We start from the raw sequence: 19,313 nt of genomic DNA, 5'->3' as shown, positions 1-19,313 counted from the left end.
CGCGATGAAGAGTGGCCCCTGCATGCCACAACTGGAGAAAGCCCTCGCACAGAAATGAAGACCCAACACAGCCAAAAATAAATAAATAAATAAATAAATAAATAATTTTTTAAAAAACAAACCAAAAAAAACCTCACATTATTTAAAAAAAAAAAAAAAAAGTTGGTAATTTACTGTGGCCAGCAGACACAGCTTGTTATCTGTGGCCTCAGGACCTCTGAGCAACTGTGAAGACAGTGGGGTGTCATTTTCTTAAATTTGTATTGTCTTAGGATTTTCTCTGCTCTCCAACTGGTTGACATATTCTTGGCAACACTGTATAGCATGTGCACTTACCATGACTAGGCACTGAGTGATGCGGGTGCCATCACTTCCGTGCCTGAAAGCGCTCCGCACCTGGCACCTGCCTGCCCTATCCTGATCTACTGGACCTTCTGTGGGTCTGGCATGTGTTTAGGATGCTAGTTTTTACTTTTTAAATGTAAATTGTGTTTTTGTAATTATTGAATCATGCAATCAATTTAAGTTTAACAGTTTAAGTTAAAGCAGTTAATTTTTTTAAGTAATCACTTATATAGATATATAGATATAGATATCGATATCGATATAGATATAGATATAAATTGGTGGCTGCCTCATTCTTTCTCAAGCTCAGAACCATGCAATAGCTCATTTCATTCATGGTAAAAAAAATCCTTAAGAGAGCCAGCCTCAAAGTCCCTACAGGGTCCAATGCTCAGTTATCTTTCTAACCTTTTCTCCTACTTTCCTCTCTCTTTGCTCATTCCACTTATGCCACACCAGCCTCCTTATAACATCCCCCTTGATGATCTCATAACAACTGTTCCCTCTTTCTGGAAGACCCTTCCACCAGATATCTGTCTAACTTACTCCTTTTCTTCACATCCCTCAGTTCTCATCCTCTTAAGGGATCCCGCCTTACCACTCTACATCATACTGCCAACTACACCCACTCCCTGGCACTCCCCATTACCTTACCCTGCTCCTTTTCTTTTTTCTTCTGGTGTTTATCACTTCCAACATACAAGAAAATTTATCTTTTATTATGTGTACTGTTTACTGTCTGTAACCCCTTTGCTAGACTCTAAGCTCTACAGGGCAGGGATTTTTGTTTTGGTCTCTGATGTAATCTGAGTGCTTAAAACGCAGTCTGGCACACAATACACGATAAATATTTGTTGAATGAATAAATGACTCAAATATTTATCCACAATTTCAGATTAATAATTGAGAATAGTGTTACAGTAAAGAGATTTGGGTGACTGAATTGGAAACTTGCATTCAATGTTTAAAGCTGCTCTTGACTTTAGGCTGTGCTGAATTGAACACCTGGACATTCTTATCATTCAGCTCCAGTTTAAATGTTCATCACTTATCCAAAGCACCTGTCATTACAGACGTAATGTAATTTCCCAAACTATACTTTTTTCCCTAGTTATTTTATATTGATGACTTCATTTTTAAGGAGGCACTGAAGGCCACCTGGAGACATTCAACATGTTCACACCAATGTTATCTACAATTAGAGTAAATAAATTATTTACTAGGACACTTCCCACAAATTTTATCTCTATATCTAGGAATCCCTGTTATCCTAGTCAAGTAGATATTTCTGGATGCATTCCCTAATTCTTGAGTCTAGTGTATTTGAGGCCTGTAGCAGAAGTCAGACAAAGTCTGGTAGGACAACTGCATTTTTACATTTTTCAAGTTTAAAAACAAAAATAAAACCAAACCAAACCAACAAAAACCAACTGATGAGGGATACCGAACTGGCAGCTGGTGAGCGAAATATGACTCCATCATTGTTTGGCTGGCCCAAGCTTTTAGTTTTTCTTTTAACTTGAACATTCAGTCAGGGCATCTACTTTCCAATTTGCCATTTGCCCTAGGCTACATCACCCCTATTGCTTATACTAGACCTAATATTAACATCTTTGTTATCTACTTGGCCACTTAGCATTTGAATCTAGGATCCCACTTCTCTGGGAAGTTCAAGTGAACAGAATACCCTGTAACTTATAATCTGTAGCCTTCACTCTTTGAGACTTAGAAACTATATTATATTTAACATAAATCATCCTAGAATAACAAATGAAAATTTAACAAGACCAAATATAGCGAAAACATAACTTAGAATCCATAACACTGGATATACTGTACAGTCTAGGAATAGCCCAAGAGAATAAATTATGTTTCTGTTATTATGTAGCAGTCTGGAAGGAAGTGTAAGAAAAAAGAAAGGGAATTTTGAATTGTTAAAAATATTTGGCCACATTGTTTATGTATTATCACTTGTATTTAATAATATATCAACATTTACATTAAATCTGGCTTATTTCTTCTAGATTACAAAAACAGAATAAAGGGGCACCAGGAGACCATAAGTAAGTAATCAATAAATAAAAGCTCTAGTCCAGATCAAAGATAAATTACTCAAAAATAATCCATCACTCTCCTCTGATATGCTCTTGCCATCAACATCCCTCCTATCCTTTAGAGCCAGCCTAAGCCTGAACTCCAGCGCAACGTCTGCAACCAAGTTCACTGTCAGATCAAGAACTCATTTCTCTTAAAATGTACTCATGGTCTTTATCAGATAACTATTCTTTAAGAAAGACACATCTTTAAATTTTAATACCAGTATTTAGCACTCAAATTTAGTATGTAATTTAGGTTACTGTGATGTAATGTGTTGCTTATTTATAATGTAAAATATCATTCAATAATTGGCATTCAAGTAGCTGAATCTCTCCTCAATTATATTACGAACTCCTGTTAGTGAAGATAATCTCTCCTTTTTTAGTACTCTGCAGTACTAGGGACAGTACTAGATACTGCATTATGCATGTTACTAATAACCTGTTTTCTCTGAAGTTTTAACTCCTTGGTATTGAGTCAAGGTAGCTTGAATTTCCAGAATCTGAGGGATGTAGATTTTCTTGGGGATACTGAAATATCCTAGAAGGCTCAGTTCTATCATGTATAAAATGAACTTAGGCTTCCTCAACTTTGAGATATTAAAGAGGATAAAGGACTGCAAATAAACAGAGTAAAATCAGAATGGAATTCTCTTAGCTTCTACTTACAAAACAGAAAAGAGCATTATGTATTTAGACTTCATATTTGGAGAAAAGATCCATCAAGAGGTTGAACTGGTTCATTTCTTTAGCCAAAATTTTATTTAATTACTGGAAGATAACACCAACACATTTCACAGAACTAATGGAGCCACACTTTATCAAGAGGTGCTTAATGTTCCTGCTCTAATGTTTTCAGTGTTGAGGAATTCATTGACTTGTGAGGAAACCATTCTACTGATGAATGATATTGTGAAAGTGCTTTCTTGCTTGAGTTGAAACTTGTGCTCCTTAACATCTACCCAACAGACATATTCTTATTAGCAGTACACAGTGAGTCCCCCCTCTTTTACTAATGACAATTTTATAAATATGTAAAAGCAACTAGTTCCCACCCCTCCATAGCTTTCCAAAATTCTTCTTATCTAGTTTAGACATTTTTACTTCCGTCCACCATTCCGTCCACCATTTTTACTCCCGTCCACATAATGCCCCCATGCATAATGCTTCTTTAGACATAATCTAGTTCAATACAGTTCCATCTAAAATGGGACACTGCAGATAAATCCAGCCCGAAGAGTGTGAGTCAAGTAGGTTAAAAGAGCCATTTTTTGTTCAGGCATATGTTTAATTCAATTAAACAATGACAGAGCACATATCATGCACAAAACATTGAGAGAGAGACAAAAATATACGTAAGAAAAGCTCTTTAGATTTCTAGGAATTCACAACCTGGTGGGCAGCACAGGTAAATGTAAAAGTAAATCAATAGAAAACATAATTTGATCGATGCAATGACACAGTAATTAACACAATAAGTGTACGGGGTTCCAGGGAGAGAGCCAAAGACAGAGTGAGAAAATTCAGAGTGTAAGTACCTTCATCATAGAAAGTTGGTCCTTGTACAAAATTATCTCTGACAACCATTTTCCATTTCAATAAAATCTCTTGAAAAGAGATAAGAATGAAGAAAATGAATTTAAAAGGAGAGTGAGAAAGCACTCTAAGATAGGCTTAAAGTTTAAAATGGCCACTCATTGAACATTTTTACTGTAATAGTGCACTGAAAGTTGAACATAAACCTTCCCAAATGCACTATTCTATAGTAGAAGTAGGCTTTTACATATGAGCTGAAGAGAGCCATTAGCTTCTTAGAAGCACAGAATGGATGGATCAAGCAAGAGGGCATCAGAACCTGAGGCCTTGATGTTTTGGGACATTCTTAAAAAGCCATCATTAATAGTTGGTAAACTTTTTTTCCCCCTGTACTGATTCTGGCATTCTCACAAATACGAAAGAAACTATGCCTACGATGCCAAGGGTTTTGTTGTAACCTATGTAGATTAAGGCTGATGTTAAACTAGTAGGATTTTGTAAATTACTATTTATTTCTTCAGTGAACAGATTTAGTGACTACCTTTGGCACAGTGCACACTTTTGTAGGCACTAGTGATATGAGAATTAACTAAACAAATATCTTCTCACAAATTCCCTTGCTGGAGATAAAGAGTAAACACATAAATATACTACTCTCAGATGGTAAATGCTAACTACAGAGAAATCTGAAAGAAGTTTAGGGTTTGGGGAGTGGCTGGTGGAAGTAGGGGTTTTTGAAGAAATGTAAGTTGGTACTGAAATTGAAATGTGATTTTAAAACTCCCAACAAACAAATTCCAGGACCAGATGGCTTCACAGGTGAATTCTATCAAACATTTAGAGACGAGCTAACACCCATCCTTCTGCAAATATTCCAAAAAATCGCAGAGGAAGGAACACTCCCAAACTCATTCTATGAGGCCACCATCACCCTGATACCGAAACCAGACAAAGACACCACAAAAAAAAAAGAAAATTACAGGCCAACATCACTGATGAACATAGACGCAAAAATACTCAACAAAATACTAGCAAACTGAATCCAACAACACATTAAAAGGATCATACACCACGATCAAGTGGGATTTATCCCAGGGATGCAAGGATTCTTCAATATATGCAAATCAATCAATGTGATACACCATATTAGATACACCATATTAACAAACTGAAGAATAAAAACCATATGATCATCTCAACAGATACAGAAAAAGCTTTTGACAAAATCCAACACCCATTCATGATAAAAACTCTCCAGAAAGTGGGCATAGAGGGAACCTACCTCAACATAATAAAGGCCATATATGACAAACCTACAGCTAACATCATACTCAACGGTGAAAAGCTAAAAGCATTTCCCCTAAGATCAAGAACAAGACAAGGATGTCCACTCTCACCACTTTTATTCAATATAGTTTTGAAGTCCTAGCCATGGAAATCAGAGAAGAAAAAGAAATAAAAAATCCAAATTGGAAAAGAAGTAAAACTGTCACTGTTTGCAGATGACATGATACTATACATAGAAAATCCTAAAGATGCTACCAGAAAACTGCTAGAGCTCATCAATGAATTTGGTAAAGTTGCAGGATACAAAATTAATACACAGAAATATCTTGCATTTCTATTTACTAACAACGAAAGATCAGAAAGAGAAATTAAAGAAACAATCCCATTTATCATCTCATCAAAAAGAACAAAATACCTAGGAATAAACCCACCTAAGCAGGCAAAAGACCTGTACTCCAAAAACTATAAGACACTGTGACGAGAGAAATCAAAGACACCACAAACAAATGGAAAGTATACCGTGTTCTTGGACTAGAAGAATCACTATTGTTAAAATGACCGTACTACCCAAGACAATCTACAGATTCAATGCAATCCCTATTAAATTACCAATGGCATTTTTGACAGAACTGGAACAAAAAATTTTTAAATTTGTATGGATACACAAAAGACCCTGAATAGCTAAAGCAATACTGAGAAAGAAAAACAGAGCTAGAGGAATCATGCTCCCTGTCTTCAGACTATACTACAAAGCTACAGTCATCAAAACAGTATGGTGCTGGCACAGAAACAGAAAAATAGATCAATGGAACAGGATAGAAAGCCCAGAAATAAACGCATGCTCCTATGGTCAGTTAATCTACGACAAACATAAACAGAACACTTTGACATAAATCACAGCAATATCTTTTTGGATCCATCTCCTAATGAAAACAAAAACAAAAATAAACAAATGGGACCTAATTAAAGTACAAGCTTTTGCACAGCAAAGGAAACCATAAACAAAACAAAAAGACAACCCACACAATGGGAGAAAATATTTGCAAATGATGTGACTGACAAGGGATTAATCTCCAAAATATACAAAGAGCTGATGTAGCTCAATATCAAAAAGAAAGAACCCAATCAAAAAATGGGCAGAAGATCTAAATAAACATTTCTCCAAAGACATGCAGATGGCTAAAAAGCCCATGAAAAGATACTCAACATCACATATTATTAGAGAAATGCAAATCAAAACTACAATTAGGTATCACCTCACACCAGTCAGAGTGGTCATCAAAATGTCTACAAACAATAAATGCTGGAGAGGGTGTGGAGAAAAGGGAATCCTCCTACCTTGTTGGTGGGAATGTAAATTGGTACAACCACTATGGAGAACAGTATGGAGCTTCCTTAAAAAACTAAAAAAAGGGCTTCCCTGCTGGCGCAGTGGTTGAGAATCTGCCTGCCGATGCTGGGGACACAGGTTTGAGCCCTGGTCTGGGAAGATCCCACATGCCACGGAGCAACTAAGCCCGTGTGCCCCAACTACTGAGCCTGCGCTCTACAGCCCGCGAGCCACAACTACTGAAGCCCACATGCCTAGAGCCCACGCTCTGCCATAAGAGAAGCCACCGCAGCGAGAAGCTCACACACTGCAACAAAGAGTAGTCTCCGCTCGCCGCAACTAGAGAAAGCCCGTGCACAGCAACGAAGACCCAATGCAGCCAAAAATAAATAAATAAATAAGTAAATAAATTTATTAAAAAAAAAAAAACAAAACTAAAAAAAGAACTCCTATATGATCTAGCACTCCCACTCCTGGGCATATATCCGGAGAAAACCGCAATTCAAAAAGATACATGTACCCCAATTTCACTGCAGCACTATTTACAAGAACCAAGACATGGAAAAAACCTAAGTGCCCATCGACAGAGGAATGGATAAAGAAGATGTGGTACATATACACAATGGAATATTACTCAGCCACAAAAAAGAATGAAATAATGCCATTTGCAGCAACATGGATGGACCTAGAGATTGTCATACTGAGTGAAGTAAGCCAGACAGAGAGAGACAAATATCATACGATATCACTTATATGTGAAATCTACAAAGAGGGTACAAATGAACTTATTTACAAAACAGAAGTAGAGTCATAGATGTAGAAAACAAACTTATGGTTACCAGGGGGGTAAGGGGGGGAGGGATAAATTGGGAGACTGGGATTGACATATACACACTACTATATATAAAACAGATAACTAATAAGGACCTACTGTATAGCACAGTGAACTCTACTCAACACTCTGTAATGGCCTATATGGGAAAAGAATCTTAAAAAAGAGGGGATATATGTATATGTATAACTGAACCACTCTGCTGTATACCTGAAAGTAACACAACATTGTAAATCAACTATACTCCAATATAAAATAAAAATTAAATGAAAAAATAAAAATGCAAGTTGGTAAAGCAGAACCTCAGCGGTAGCATTCCAGTAGACCTGAAGTAACTGAGGGACGCAGCCTCTCACGTCCAGGGAAAAGCAACAAAGGACAGATGTGCACAGGCCGCAGGGAGCAGGCCTTCCTCGGGTGCTGGAAGAACAGCAAGGAGGCCTGTGCACATGGAGGGACAGGAGTAAATGGGCTCCAGTGGAGATGCTGAGGTCAGGGAAGGGGATGGGCCTGACCAGGAGGGTCATGAAGACCACCGTAAAGATGTTGGTTTTCATTCTGACACAAGCTGGAAAAGCCAGGGGAGCAAAGGAGCAAAGGGCGCAGGTTTCCATTTTAGAAGAATCGCTTTGGTGGCTCTGTGGAGCTCGACTGTACTTTATTTCAATTATAAGACAGAGTTCAAGCTGTAATAATGGAGTCTACAGTAACAACAGCAACAATGCCATACCTCTAGAGAGCACTTATTATATACTAGGTACTGTGCTAAATTTATATAATTATCTCACTTAGTTTTCATTAATGACCATTATCTCCTTATTACAAATGTAAAAATCAAGGCTGGAGGAGTTTTAAGTTACCAGCTCACAGTCACACAGCTGGACAGTGTTAGGGTCTGGATTCTCAGCCTGGTAATCTGACCCCAGAAATGATCCTCTCTGGATGAACAACAGAATATCCTGGACAACTTTTAGAATATGTCCCCACTCACCCCCTTCCAGAGATTGATACTGAATTGTTCTGGTGGGGCCTGGGCACTGGGATCAGCTCTCCAGGGCATCCCGATGTAGAGCCAGAATTGAGAACTACTGTGAAATATCAACCATACTGTAATGCCTAAAATTACCTAGCAGAACAATTTGGTTCAAATATATTATTAGTGAGGTTTAAAAAAAAAACAACTGAGCTTTCTGGGGAAAAAAAGTCTTCCGTGTAAACCCCAAGTTTTCTATCAAAAATATTGGTACTGATTAAGTGGTGACAGTTGTGTACACATTTTTCATGAGTGAGTAATTTAAGTGCATCACTTATTTTCCAGTCCCATCATGACCTTGGTCAGCCTCAGAAGGGCAATGACCATTTGGATACTACTGCTCTCCACAGTGCCTGTCATCAACCTTTGCTCAGACTTCATGTGTGACATCTATTGCTATGCTTCAAAAGCCAAAGTCTTTCCCTTGGCTTCATTAGCAGCAATTGGAGCTCCACATCCAGTATTTGAAGGAGCTCTCATTCCAAATACAGAACTAGGTCTTCCTTATTAAACACTAGGGGAAGCAAAAACATTGGTGACTGGAGTGAATATTTATGTCCTTGTCATTGTTATCCAGGATGGACTTGGGAGATATGAAACATAAAAGTGCAGTCATGAACTTCATTAAACAGGGTAATATAAATGGATAACCCATTTCTAGTAGTTCTAATTTAGTGATTCAAGAAGAATTAGAGAAGAGGCATTTTATTAACAATATCAAGTATGTGTTCTAGTCAAACAGTTCTCTCAAAGAAACATCATCAACATGCTCAAAAAATTTAGTGACTATTATGCTTTTTTTTTTGGCATTAGAAGGCACGGAGAGTAGAAATAAACGTAAAGAAATAGAGTATAACGAGTCGGAGATGCTAACAAATGTCAAATAAAAACAAATCTGGACTTGGATAAGTAGAGACTTTACTCAAAAAGTTTTGCAATAGGGAGGATGCTCCAACCTTAGGATCTGAACATGTCTCAAAATCAAACTTAAAAACGCTTTTCTCTTATAGAGAGGGGTAAGCAGGGCTAGCAGGAATTTTTGAAGGGAAAATGGGGGAATGAGTGGGAGTGACCAGACAGCATGATCAGGGCTGTCTTTTTCAATGTGGTCAGCTAGTTCTCAGGATGAGATGTTAAGGGGGGATGTTCTGCATTTTAATGATTAAACTCTAGGGCAAGCCAAAGTTCAGGGGCCTGTAGGGTGGAGAAAACCCTGACTAAAAGTTGGTTAAGGTAAGGTAGAGGGTATGTAACGGGCAATAGTGAATGAACATTTGGTCACAACTTTACCACTTAATATTTAATTCTTTAGTGGTCAATAATCAAGCAAATAAAACATGGGATAGAATTCTAGATCATACCATAATACACAGATTTTGAGAATACAGTGGTTTCCTAATCATTTGAGAAATGGAAAGTTTTGCTGAGTAAATAAATAATTTACATACCAAATTTTGATATCAATCTTAAGATCAAAAAATAAAGTTTTACAAGAGCACCATAATTAATACTTTTTAAAATTGGTGAAATGTTGCTCTATTATATGCATGCTGGTATAATAAAGTCAAAAGGGTGCCTTCCAAAATCCAATCACACACTGGAAAATTTTGCTATGAAGATGGTTAGGTGACTATATGAACACCAGTCCCATCCCTCAGCATTATAAATAAATATAATGTATACGTACTGTAATGTATTCTGGAATACTGATGTAGTTAAGTAAACTTTAAAAATTTATTGGAAGGAAGGTGGAAGGCAGAGGGATCATACTTGTTCCTTGCACAATGTATACTAATTCTGCAATATATAACAACTTGACAATATTTTTTAAAGTTCAGAAAAATTATGATAAATCATAAAACAAAACTGTTTCCATATTAAAGGCAGAACTAAACAGTTCCTGAGAATGAGTCAGCATGCAACAGTAAGATCCATACATTATGCAATATAGGTCCTAAATGGGTGGAGAAAAGGTCAGGTATAAATATAGCCCTACAATAGTGTGGAGGAAATTTTGCATGCAACCAGAACATGGTGGGTGGATTTAAAAGGTCCCAGGATGGAACCAACAATAATTGAATCTTTACAGACACATATAATCTTTGAAAGAATGCAACCTTAAAATTAATGAACAATCAAGAAAGCAACCAAAACATACATACACATACACACACACACACACACACACACACACACACACACACAGCCCTTTTTCCTCATTCTGTAACTTATTGTTGGAGGGTAGTGACATCATTTCAGGGTGTGTCTGATTTCCCAGGAAACTAGACTTTAACCTGTGGACTTCCTAAATGGACATGTGTGGGTACAAACAATCTTTAAGAATGAAAAGGCAAGAAGTCAGTGAGCTAAATGAGAGTGAAGAAATAAAACTGGGACAATGTAAGGGCGGTAACATGATGTAGAGAAGAATTAATGGAAGCGGACAGGCCTGGTTTCACTTCTGGCACTGCCATTTACTAGCTACTTAATCTCAGGCAATGTACTTAATTTGAGTTCCAGTTTTGTCCTCTGTAAATTGGAATAAAAAATACCTTCCTTTGTAGTAACCTAGAGATTAAATGAGATTTAGGGAGAGTATTTAGATTCTACATGCCCAATTCTAATGTATGGGGGGAGGGTTTCCCCCTGTAACACCAAGCAAATACTTGGGACACCAGCTGGGTATCCTAAAATTTAACTCAATTCTGACACTATCTACTGGGAGATAGCATCAGATTCCACAGGTTAAGGGCTCAATCCTACAAGACTGTCCCCACCCCCAAACACACACATACTGCAGACACAAGTGGAAAGCCCAGTTTGTCACCTGTCCTGGGTAACTATAGATGGGGGGTTCCAACAACCGCCTCCTAGGGTTTGATTAATTTACTAGAGTGGCTCACAGAACCCAGAGAAACATTTTACTTACTAGATTACCAGTTTATTATAAAAAGATACAACTCAGGAACAGCCAGATGAAAGAGATGCCTAGGGCAAAGTATAGGGAAATTGCTTGGAGCTTCCATGCTCTCTCCAGGTGCTCCCCTGTCCCCAGATCTCTATGTGTTCACCAACCCAGAAGCTCTCCAAACTCTGTCCTTTGGGGGTTTTATGGAGGCTTCATTACATAGGCATGACTAAGTCATGGCCACTGGCAACTGATTCAGCCTCCAGCCTCTCTCCCCACCCAGGAGGTCAGGGGGTGAGACTGAAAGTTTCACCTCTCTATTCATGATTGGTTCTCCTGTGAACCAGCCCCCATCCTTAGGTGCTTTCCAAAAGTCACCTCATTAACATAAACCTGGCTGTGGTGAAATGGGCTTGTTATTGATCAGGTTCAGGACAGGCCATCCCCAAATACACCACTTTGGCATATTGAGTATTTTGAATTCAAGTTACTCAAGAAACAGCCAGTGCAAGAAGGGCACTCTGACCCTCCTTTGTCTCCCTGAAAGCAGGAAATAAATCTCTGATGTGAAAGGTACCCTCCCTGTACCAGGAGGGTAGAAGACATCCATATCAACAGAGGCAGGGAATTTAGAGCCAAGAAGACTGTATAAACGAACCTTGTTAATTCTTGGCCATTTACTACCCCTAGTCCAAACGCCTTTGTCAATTCTTCACAAAAAAATTGTTTCTTTGATTAAAAGGTATAAAAAGCTGCCTGCTTTAGTCACTCCTTTGAGCTCCTATTTCTTTGAGCTCCTGTACATACAAAATTAAACTTGGTTTTTCCTGTTAACCTGTCTTATGTCAATTTAATTATTAGACCAGCCAAAGAACCTAGAAGGGAAAAAGGGAAAAGTTTTCCTCCCCTACATTATGAATAATAAGATAGCCATTTCATCCTTATGACTCTGAAGCATTTTGAGGAACTGAGGACAAGAGACCAAATATTTTAACAAAAGATGTTCTCATTCCTCTTATCATTCAGGAAATTCCAAGGGTTTTGGGAGCTGTGAGGCAGGAACTGTGGATGAAGACCAAATATATATGAAAAATAGATTCTGATCATCTGAACGTTAGGCAGGAAGTTAGCCATGAGCAATGAGAGGCGGCCCCGGCGGCTGAACGTCCAGTAGCCGCCTAAATCCTGCCAAGCTATTTGCCAACCCCGCCCCAAACACACCCCCATCAGGACTCCAAAATGGTCAGGGGACCAGAAAAATCCCCCAATGGCCGACTGGAGGGACTTTCCCCACTCTGGCACATGCGCGCACCTCACGCTATCATGTCCATAGATAACCTCTGGTGGCCTTTAGGCTCATTAAATGTTCATAAATATTCTATGAATACATACATCTGATTATAACAGACAATTATGGGAAGGACATGCACAGCAGAGCCTCTTGTTATATAACCTGCAGCTGTCAATCAAGACTGTCAATCAAAGACCTTGCCTTAAAAACTCTACATCCCAGCTTCCAGGGCCATTGCCTTCCTTGGCCTGGCCCACCTCTCTCTTGAGGTGTTCTCTCTGTTCTCTCCTTATCTTCAATAAACTCTCTTGCAACGGGTAAGACCTCAGATTCTTCTTTGCGTCCTTACCAAGAACAGAGGCCCTGGCAGGAGGGGTCCCAAGACTCTCTTCTGCTAACATGAATGACGAAATGTATATTTCTTATAAGTCACCATATTGCAGAGAGAGACAGAGACAGTCAAAAGACAAAACATACAATCACAATAGATGAACTTTATTTAGATGTTAACTGAAACAAAGTTACTTAAAAAGAAGCATCAGCAATAAGACAAACACAATTACGAGACAATTACGGAGGTATGAACACTGCCTGGATGTTTGAGGATACTAAGGAATAACTTAAGAAATATTTTTAGTAGTAATGGCAGCATGGCTGTGTCAAAAATAGAGAGACTGTTTTAGAAACACAGCACTATTTAAGGATAAAATGGTGTGATGGTTAGGATTTGCTTCAAAATAATCATGAAAAATGTGTGGCCATGCAATGGAATCTGGGTAGAGGATACAACAGAGGTTTGTTGTTATTTTATCTCTACAATTATATATATTTTATATTTTCAATAATTAACTTAAAAAATCCTTAAATCTTGAGAAGTAGAATGATAGTAAGGATGTGGTAAGGACTACATGAAGTAACACATATTAGAAACCGACCCCTTTTCCAGGCACGTATGAGGTATTTAGGGATCCATTTAAATAGACTGGGACCATTCTTTGAGAGCAGGGCTTCATAAACTTTCATGAGCATACACATCACTTGGGGATCTTGTGAAATGCAGATTCTGACACAAAAGGTCTAGAAGGACCAAGACTAGAAAGGATCAATGAAAATAAAGGCTGGAAAATTCAGGTTTGGGCCTACAGTGTAGACTCTTGCAACTACATGGGCTTGTGACAGGCATACAAATAACTATTATATGAGGTAACCAAGAGAGTATCAAATCCAACTCTGAGGAGGGCTTTTAACTCATTTGAAGTGCCCTGCGGCAATCTTAAAACACTATTAACTGCATGCCTGAGAGAGTATTCCATGGATATCTTTAAGTATGCAATCTATTTTTAAATATTCCAAAATAGTATAAATAGGTAAGAAGTAAAACACTGGAAACTGAAAATTAAATAGGAAGACAATGTAGAAATAAATAATTTGTTTGTAAGGTCACATTCCTAGCTTCCTTACCTTCTTCCCAAACTGACATTTGTTTATATTATAATTCATTTAGTGGTCTACTTACATAAGATGAAGTTTCCTAGAATTTCATTAATTAAGATACACAATTTGTCTTCAGTTCAGCTACTCCAGGAAATACATAGTATTTTTATATAATTTGAATACAGAATATTTCCTAAGCAGCCATGTATTTTGCAGGATGCAAAAAACATTTTTCTAAAGTACAAATATAGCTGACTGATCAATGATAATGATGGAAAATTTTCAATAGTAATTAGAATAGAGGACAAAATATCAGCTCAACAAAGCAGAGGCTTGAGAAAACAAGAAATAGTTCTTTTACTTTTATTTGAATTGTCATGGCATCCCTATTCTAATTTAAAATTCAGTTGTTTTTCTCCAAAATATACTATTCATAAGCAATTAGACTCAGTGATTAAAATATTATCCTAATTTTCAGTGTTTTTGTGTGTGGCTGAATGAAACCTGAAGTTTGTCTACCTCATGCAAATGAGTATCAAACCATGACTGTCTATATAAAAGGAGTAAACTGTTATTTCCAAAATCTAATACAAATGATAAACTGTTTTCCAGCCATTGATTAGCCAATTTTTATGAAGATATCAATAAATTAGTCTCCATTTAATTCCATTTCTTACACAGATGGTATATTACCATTTCTCTAAAAATTATTTTACCTAACTTGTTCATTTTGAATATGTTCTCCTTATTATATAACAACACTTAAAATAAATGAAAATAATTCTTGTTTTGCTTATGTTAGAGAAGTTATTCAGGCAACTTTAACCTGTAGTCTGACGTAATTATTTTTCTCTACTATTCTTGAAATAAGATCAGACTAAGAAGGGGATGCAAATGTAATAAAGGACAGTTGGAAGTTATGAGATTAATAAGTTCTGGGGACGTAGGACTTCCCTGGTGGTGCAGTGGTTAAGAATCCACCTGCCAATGCAGAGGACACGGGTTCAAGCCCTGGTCTGGGAAGATCCCACATGCCGCGGAGCAACTAAGCCTGTGCACCACAACTACAGAGCCTGCGCTCTAGAGCCCGTGAGCCATAACTACTGAGCCTGTGTGCCACAACTACTGAAGCCCGTGCACCTAGAGCCCGTGCTCTGCAACAAGAAAAGCCACTGCAATGAGAAGCCTGCGCACTGCAACAAAGAGTAGCCCCCGCTCGCCGCAACTAGAGAAAGCCCGTGCACAGCAGCAAAGACCCAATGCAGCCAAAAATAAAAAAATTAATTAATTGATTGAAAGAAAAAGTTCTGGGGATGTAATGTACAGTACAGTGGCTATAGTTTAAAATACAATACAGTATAGTTTAAAATACTGTATTGTATCAAAAAATGGGCAGAAGACCAAAACAGACATTTCTCCAAAGAAGACATACAGATGGTCAACAGGCACATGAAAAGATGCTCAACACTGCTAATTATTAGAAGGGTGAAAATCAAAACTACAATGAGATATCACCTCACACCAGTCAGAATGGCCATCATCAAAAAGTCTACAAATAATAAATTCTACTGAGGGTGTGGAGAAAAGGAAACTCTCCTACACTGTTGGTGTGAAGGTAAATTGGTACAGCTACTATGGAGAATAGTATGGAGGTTCCTTAAAAAACTAACAATAGAGCTACCATATGAGCCAGCAATCCCAATCCTGGGCATATACCTGGAAAAAACAAAAACTCCAATTTGAAAAGATACAGGCAGCCAATGTTCACAGCAGCACTATTCACAACAGTCAAGACATGGAAGCAACCTAAGTGTCCATCAACAGATGAATGGATAAAGAAGGTGTGGTATACCATGGAATATTTACTCAGCCATAAAAAGAATGAAATAATGCCATTTGCAGCAACATAGATGGATTTAGAGATTATCATACTAAGTGAAGTAAGTCAGACAGTGGAAGACAAATGTATCACTTACATGCAGAATCTAAAAAAGTAATACAAATTAATTTATTTACAAAACAGAAACAGACTCAAAGACATAGAAAACAAACTTATGGTTACCAAAGGGGGAAGAGGAGATGGAGACATAAATTAGGAGTTTGGGATTAACAGGTACACACCACTATATATATAAAATAAACAACAAAGATTTACTGTATAGCACAGAGAACTACATTCAATATTTTGCAATAACTTATAATAGAAAATAATCTGAAGCTGTACACCTGAAACTAACACAATATTGTAAATCAAATATAGTTCAATAAAAATTTTTTTTAAATACTGTATTGTATATTTGAAAGTTGCTAAGAGTAAATCTTAAAAGTTTTCAACACACACACACACATTGTAACTATGTGAGGTGATAGATGTGTAAACTAATCTTACTGTAACAATTATTTTGTAATATATAAATTTATCACATCACCACACTGTAAACCTTAAACATACTCAATGTTGCATGTCAATGATATCTCAGTAATGCTGGGAAAAAAGTTCCTTAATTTATAGGTCTAGAGATCACGGCCAGAGAAATGAAATTCTCTTAAACACAGCAGACACTTGCCATTGTGAGCTGTCCTTAGAGTCACCTGTACAAATTCCTTCCTGCTCTTAATTTCATATTTTTATTGTACTTGATTATTGTAATTATATTATCCTGGGAGAAACTAAGAAACAGTCAGAAAATATTTTGTTCATTCTGTGTATCTAGGTAATTGCATTCCTCAAATAGCACAGCTGCATGCAACTTTGCAAGAAGACCAACTATTAATGACCCAGAAAGGAAGGACACAAAACTTAATGGGCAGAAAAGGTCTAATCCTAGCTCTGTAACTAATTATCTGGGTAACCTTGGACATGTTGTGAATGCCCTCTAGATACAAATAACCTCAATCTTATAAAAAGATACTGTCCTAGACAGATATCCATATTGTCTTACAGATCTTAAATTCTACTTATTCTCTTACCTTGAGCCTAGATCCTGTGGGCAAATTACATGAGTTTGAAGGCTAGAGAGGCAAATGAGAGCTAAACTGAAATTATAAAATTTTAAATTGCATACTCTAGAAAAAGGCCATTAATCATTCAAGATGACTACTTGACTTTAAAAAATTATATATAACATGACCAGGGCAGAATAATTGCTGTTATTTTGAAAAGAATAATTTTAATTGAATTATTAATAATAATTAACTCAGGGGAATGTGTTGGAAAACTCAGTGCAGGTGAAAGATTCATAAAAAAATTTGTAAGCCTGCAGTGAAAAATTCAGTCATTTGAACACAATCTTAACCCAACTTAATTGCATGCGTCAGAGATGATTCCACGGACATCTTGAGAAGGTAATGTATACTTAAATGGAAAAACATACAAATGGGTTTCCTAATAAAAATGTAGTGTGCTGTACGACATTATCTCAGCAAATACCAGGAAACTGTGTCTAGACTGCAGAAGTCATTGTGGTGATAAAATTAATACTCTTCCTCCTCACTGTTGCCACATTTCTTGGGGAGGGGAAAAAAAAAAAAAGAGTTTCTATTTTTAAAAATGCCACCAATTTGCTCTGCAAGTAAATTAAAATTTGCTTTCTTTCAACTGTGAATATCAACTAAACCGATATTAAGATTAAACTTTTTAAAAATTAATTTTTATTGGAGTATAGCTGCTTTACAATGTTGTGTTAGTTTCTACTGTACAGCAAAGTGAATCAGCCATACGTATACATATATCTCCTTTTTTTTTAACATCTTTATTGGAGTATAATTGCTTTACGATGGTGTGTTAGTTTCTGCTTTATATCAAAGTAAACCAGCTATACGTATACATATATCCCCATATCCCCTCCCTCTTGCATCTCCCTCCCTCCCTCCCACCCACCCTCCCTATCCCAGCCCTCTAGGTGGACACAAAGCACCGAGCTGATCTCCCTGTGCTATGCGGCTGCTTCCCACTAGCTATCTATTTTACATTTGGTAGTGTATATACGTCCATGCCACTCTCTCACTTCGTCCCAGCTATCCGTCTTTTTTGGATTTCCTTCCCATTTAGGTTACCACAGAGCATTGAGTAGAGTTCCCTGTTCTATACAGTCGGTTCTCATTAGTTATCTATTTTATACATAGTATCAATAGTGTATATATGTCAATCGCAATCTCCCAATTCATCCCACCCTCCCTTTCCCCCTTGGTATCCATACATTTGTTCCCTGCATCTGTGTCTCTACTTCTGCTTTGCACATAAGATCATCTATGCCATTTTTCTTGATTCCATATATATGCGTTAACATACGATATTTGTTTTTCTCTTTCTGACTTACTTCACTCTGTATGCCAGTTTCTAGGTCCAGCCATGTCTCTACAAATGAGCCAATTTCGTTCCTTTTTATGGCTGAGTAACATTCCATTGCATATATGCACCACACCTTCTTTATCCATTCGTCTGTCAATGGGTATTTAGGTTGCTTCCATGACCTGGCTATTGTAAATAGTGCTGCAATGAACACTGGGGTGCACGTGTCTTTTTGAATTATGGTTCTCTCTGTGTATATGCCCAGGAGTGGGACTGCTGGGTCATATGGAAGATTAATCTTTATATCCAGATTCATCTTTACAGTTGTCCCTTGTTCCTCTGTCCTTCTTCCTATTCCTTTCTCCAAGTGCAATACTGTCACTGCTTTTTTCACTATTGCTCCTCACATCCTTCTTTTTTACTGCCAGTAATCAAATTGTGGCCCTTGCCAGAATCAGAGAAGGAAAACCAAAGGGCAGCAGAAATAGAATGCCTGAGCTTCTTAGCCAGTATGCCTGACTCTGATTTCTTTCTCCAAACTTTTAATGTACTCTCAACATGGGCTCCCGAGACCCTTTCTAAAACACAGATTTTGCCTGTGATCAATACCTTCCACTGAGTTCCTGCTTTCAGTAAAACAAAACCTGTTATTCAATTTAAAATTTACTGGTCTCCTCAATTCCATTTTGTCCTACCCATGCAACCAATTTATTGACACTTCTTGTAAACCATTCTCAGAATTATCCACTCAAGTGTCCGTGGAATTTCATGCTTAGCTGCTCTTTTTACAGTCTTCTCCCAAGCACATCTGCCCCTTGCCATCTCATTATTTTATTGGCAAATTTCTACTCATCTTCCTTGATCAAACTCCTCTTAATCAACTATCCCCATCTCTACCATCATACAGAAATGCATTCTTCTCTCTATTCC

This window comes from Eschrichtius robustus, chromosome X (genome assembly GCF_028021215.1).
Source record: "Eschrichtius robustus isolate mEscRob2 chromosome X, mEscRob2.pri, whole genome shotgun sequence".
Taxonomy (NCBI): Eukaryota; Metazoa; Chordata; class Mammalia; order Artiodactyla; family Eschrichtiidae; genus Eschrichtius; species Eschrichtius robustus.
Note: the sequence above shows the minus strand (reverse complement) of the source record.